This window comes from Thunnus maccoyii, chromosome 1, assembly GCF_910596095.1.
Source record: "Thunnus maccoyii chromosome 1, fThuMac1.1, whole genome shotgun sequence".
Taxonomy (NCBI): domain Eukaryota; kingdom Metazoa; phylum Chordata; class Actinopteri; order Scombriformes; family Scombridae; genus Thunnus; species Thunnus maccoyii.
The window spans coordinates 30,523,694-30,529,693 of NC_056533.1; positions in this window are offsets into that span (position 1 = coordinate 30,523,694).

Consider the following 6,000-nt stretch of genomic DNA (forward strand, 5'->3'; position numbering starts at 1 on the left):
TGGTTTCACTGTCTCATAATATACACACAAAAACCCACAGAGACCATTTGGATTGATAATAGTTTGTTAGTTAGAATGCTAATTTACATTCTTGGTCCTTGAAAACGATAAAGATATGTTGTTAATGAAAGAAGGAGAGCAAAGGGAAATAATCAAATGCTAATTTTCACACAAGGTACCCTGGGATATAACTGATACAGGCCTGGATGCAGTTGGCTTTGTAAATTAATTTCCTGCAAGCTGTCCTGTTTCTTATTTCTAAGTGATGCACTGAAACTGATTTATCAACAGGAACCAAAAAGTGTGACTGAGGGATTCAGTTACTGTTTGACAAGCATGAGACAGGTTACAGATGTCCAATATTTAAACTGAGACCGAGCAGAATGAGCTACAGCATCTATGTGACTGTGGTTGGTTGATTAGTTATGTTATTTACATACAAGTGCCCAGCTCACGTGGACTGATAAGACACCAAAAATACTGTTGCAGTGGTGAAACATTTGCCAGACAAGAACATAACAAGAACGTAACAAGAACTTTTGTCCAAAGCTCGCAAAATAAAACCTGCCACAAAAAAGCTCAAGTTTTGAATAATCATCCAACCAGAAGAAGTTATTAATAGCAATTAAATATAACATCTCGTTCAATCTTACCTCAATCACATGACAAACAAAGTCTTCAGAGACATTATTAAACCTCCCTGTTCTAACAGCTAGAGGTGATATAGCTGAACATATTGTAGCTGTGCACATATCTTTATAGAGAAGTTTACTGAAATTTGGCCTCACAGAAGGCTCTACATTGCTTGTTTTTATGAGATAATATGTTCATAATTTAGGTTTGTACCAAACATCAACAGACCATCGTTACTTATACATCAGAAAGTATTTGTGCTGAGCATCACATTACACTGTAACTTGTTATGAAAAATGAATGCATCAATAAATAAAACAATGTCACAAAATAAATATTTCACTTCACTAATCCAGAGATGTCCATGCAAAATGTCCCAGTTAAAGAGGTTTCTAGTGAGCTGCTCCTCAAACATATTCACAAGTCTGTTCCTAGGTCAAATAATCGCATATTTATGTCTGACTGTACATCTGTATTTTGTGCTTAAATGTTATTTGTGTTCACATTATGAAGTACAGTTCTCAATTGACATGTGAATCACCACTTAATTAACACAAAACTGTGGAAACATTTATATAGAGACTGTTTGACAAAGCCTCATATCTCCATTTCTGCAGGTCAGCAAAGCAACCTATGGTATTATGTCATTACCGGCACTCCGTTTGTATTTAGCAACAGCATTTTAGCACTCAATGCTCTTCTCAAAAGCACTGAGTCACAGAAGCTCAGATTCCACACAGAGATGAGTCTGTCTTCCCGACATTTGATTGATCTGAATGCCAGTGTGCACCAAGAGCAGAGCTTCTTTTGTCTTTCACTTTGTCTGCCTTCTCAAGGTTATAAAAGATTCATGTGCTATGGCTTCCAGTGTCTTTTAATTTACTTTAAGTAGAGCGTTGCAGAGAGACACTGAGAAAGTACAGGGGTGTGTTTATCTTATAAATATTTTCTAAGCTCTCTTTCTCCCCCTAAGAAAGCTCTGTTCACCAGTGAACAAAGTGAAATAGAGGAGAATGAGTAAAGAAACAGTTTTTAAACCAAAGTATCCAAAGAATTTATCCTTAGATGCAAATCCACTCCCACATCTTCTGCTCTCACTTTGAATTAATGCAAACAAACTTACTAGATGTGATGTTGATAATATATTCAATAGCAAATACCCTTTAGTAGACTGGTATATTTGAGAAAATGTCAATAGAAAGCAGTTTACAAGTGTAATACTTTATCATAAGCATGTGTCTAAATATATTCACAATCATATGACAATAATTTATATTAAGGCAAAGTTTAACAACACTAATTTGAGCTGTCATAATGTATATAATCTTGTGCATTTGTTAAAACCTATTGGAACAGTTCACTAATTACTTGTTATGTATTACTTGAATACTTCCATAGCAATTACCATAAATTTGCTCACTTTTTAATAGGTTATAGAACTGCTGAAGTTGGCAGCTCCTCCTGACAGCCGAATGAAAACTCAGCTTTTTCAGTTGCAATCCATCACCGGGCTAAAGCCTGCTTTGACAAATTTGAGTCTGTGCACTTTTCAGCGGATGCATATATTGTATCGTCCACAGTTTCACCAAAAGGAAACTTGTTTGTGTGTCTATTTCAGGAGCTTATCGAGACTCACTGACGACTACTTGCTTTCAAACTACCTATTATGTGCAGAGGCCGACCACCACACTGCTCGCTGGATGTCATCTTACATCAACACTAAGTTAAAAAACATTATACTCTGAGAAACAGGCATTCAAGTGAGGGTTCTGCACATTAAAACAGCTGCACTGCCACCAGCAATTATAGTTTGGTAATTGAGGTAGTTGGTGCAGTTGTCGGTGGTCTGGATGGGATCATAACTTCAGCCCATGGCTCATTATCACCAGGCCCCACCTTCCCTCACAGACCAGTCAAACCATGACCTTGACAGGCCTCTGAACTTCCACAAAAATGACAGAACTGTCATTTGCTTTTTCATTTTTGTGGCCTGCAGAGCTAGAGACACACACTGCTACTTGAATCAGCCATGCTTGTATAACTTTCCTCTCAGTGGGGGAAAGGTTAGTTTTCCATGGATGAGCTTTTGTTTAACTCACACTTTATGCTATGATTGACTCACTTTAATTGTCCATTCACAAAGTCTCTCCCCTCTTAGTTACTGTTGTCAAGCTTTCCATTTTCACACCACATTCAGTTTACAATCATAACGGTGGCAAATTTATAACCCAAAACATCTTTTGAAACAATGGATTCTTGGTTTCAGACATGGCAGACAAAAGCAGCATTTCTAGCCCTCAACCTTCAATTTTGTCGCCTGAAATGACGACTGTCTCTGGCATTTTTTGATCAGCAGTAGCTTGCTAGTTATTAAGCTAACGTTAGCTCCATGAGGTGGATGAAAACACCGTTTTTGTCTGACTGATGCATTTTAAAACAAGAACCCTGTAAAGACGGTCTTAAATATGCACTCAATGGCTACATATACTGTATTAAATATTAATAACCTGTCTGGAAGACATGGAAATAAAGAAGCTTTATTGTTCTAGTCAGTCCTGGTATTATAAGTATCATGCAGACAAGATTAGACTGTTGTTTCATTCTAATAAACATTTTAGATTCTTTGATTTTTGACATTTTGATCACTGTTTCCCAAAGCCCAGGCTTCAGTTTACTATTTATCATAGAGGACTAAAGAAACCAAGAAATATTCACATTTGAAAAGCTGGAACAAGAGAATTTGGACTTTTTTTTTTTAAATGGCTAAAAACGATTAATCGATTACCAAAATAGTTGGCGATTAATTTAGTTGGCAACTAATTGTTCAATGGACTAATTGTTGCTCTCATATGTATTTTCAAACAGTATGTTTCCACTTTTAACTTTATAAAAGAAAAAGCTTTCACGGTAAGGACTAACATGTGTCTGGCAATAACACGATCTTGAGTAACACTGTGGTTGGGGTTGCCAAAATCCAAACAACAGCAAGACAAAGCTAAACTTTGAGGGTAAATACTACACAGTGGATGTGCTAGTCGTGAAATGCAGCTTTTTTAAACATAATCTGTAATACCATAAACTAACGTAGTGAGTTAATAATGTACTTGTTGGAGTTGGAAGTGACACTTACTGTGGGTTAATTAGATAGTCCAACATGCTAATGATTGCAGCTAACATTAGAGCAGATAAACACACTGTTAAATGCTTTTGCTCTTTGTTTTTGGTTTTGGAAAGACAATAAAAATGATGAATAGCCTCTAAATTCTTTACATGCAGAGCACCACTTCATGTTAAGAAATAAAAAGCTTGACAGGTCTGCTGTGATTCGTTACAGCAGCTAATCTATGACTGGACAATGTTATAGAGAAAGGGAAAGGAGTTATCAAACCGAGAGTTTCTCACTTTTTGTGAGAAACAATGAAGACAGTTGATGAATTTATTGTTTCTTTTTTTTTATGGCAGTGGAAAGAATTTCCCAGCAGTGAGGAAACTGTCAATGCTCACACATATCTCTACCAACGGCTGCCTGTTTCTTTACCTCCTATGGTAAAAAAAAAAAAAAAAAAAGAGAAGTCAAAAGACAGCAAGAGGTAAGAAGGAGTCAAAATACACCATGAATGAGAGAATAGATGAGGACAGCTGTACCGTGTCAGCAAATCAGCACTGCCTTTATTACAGCCATACAGACACAGAGGAGGAAATATTAAAGAATTGAAATGGAAATGGTTTCAGGACAGAATAAGCTTTTCATACAGGTAACAATGAAATCTGCTGTTTCTATAGGGGGTCTATTGGCAGTATGCTGTAACTTCATGACTCAAATAAAATCCATTACACCCTCTTTCTGTTAAATTCTGGAAAAATTGAGTTTTCTTAATTAGATTGCAAATGTTACAGAGAATTACCTTGAATGACCATGAATAAGTTTGTGGATAACGAATCACTGTCTACTAACAGCAACACATCACATTCACTGTGGTATCTCCCCACGAGAAGGTTTAAGAGGGGTATGAAATTACAAAGCAATAAGGTGCAAACAACAAATTTGCTGAGTAAACCCTGATCTGATAAATTGTGATTGATATGGATTTTACTCATGACAGTACGTGTTGAGCGGATCATTTTTCTAGAAGAGAAGAGGAGAGTTACTAATGAGCACAAGAGAAAAAGCAGTGCAGCTTTATGAAGCTGCCACCACTTTTATGGGATAATGGAAAATATGTAAATTAGGGCCAGACTTTAAAAACATTAACACTGGGAGAAGTCATGCAAATTACAAAAGTTTTTTCTGAGAACAGCTGCCTGCTGCGGCTGAAAAAGACTAAGAGAGCGCTGAGAATGAACCAAAACAGTAAAGTTGCAGCTGGACAGCTAAATGATGAGCTGAAACTCACTATAAAGCTCCATAAAGCCGAGGGGAGCTGCAGAGTCATTGATATCTCTGTCGGCTCATCATTACAAGCGATGCCTCTGACATTATACATTGTTATAGCTCTTTTAAGCTGTTGTTTACCATGTTCACCATCTTAGTTTAGCGTGTTGGCATGCTAACATTTGTTAAGCACTAAACACAAAGTATAGCTGAGGCTGATGGGAATGTCATTAGAAATGCAGTGTTGGACTAATTTTGACCTGATGATGGCTCTACATGAAAAGTTAGAGAATGACAGAAGTTATTATAATTCATCCTGAGGGGACATGAATGTGTGTTACCAAATTTTATAGCAATCCATTGAATATTTGTTGAGACGTTTCACAAATGTGAACCTCATGTTGATGCGGCAAACTGGCAAACCGACTGATCAAGTGACATCGTCATTCATATAGCCTCACCGCTAGTGTCTGTAACTCAACTCAACTCAACTCAACTCAGCTTTAATTATATAGCCCTTATCACACAACATAGTTGATCCAACAGGCTTCACAGCACACGAGGAGAGAAAAAAAAACAGAGCAAAGAAAGCAGACATATTCAAGAGAAGAAAAGAAAAAATAGAGTGACTCTATTTGACTCCCTTGGTGCATTCAAGAAACGCCTGAAAACTCTTGAGCAACACTTGAGCCCTGTAACCTTTTTGGCACTTTGTTGATTGCTACACTTCTTTCTTGTTACTTATAGTATTTCTTATGCACTTCCAGATGTTTCTTACTCAATATACATATATAAAGAAACCTCTGTATAGTTCTCTTTCTCATTGCATTTGTACCTGGTCAGCTACTTGAGAATTTGTACCACGGCTCTTTTGGAGTCACTGTCCTCTAACGCTTGATTGTCTTGCCTTGCTTGCAAGTGGCTTTGGATAAAAGTATCAGTCAAATGACAAAATGTAATGTACTGTAGAGTGGAGACAATAATCATCACCTGAA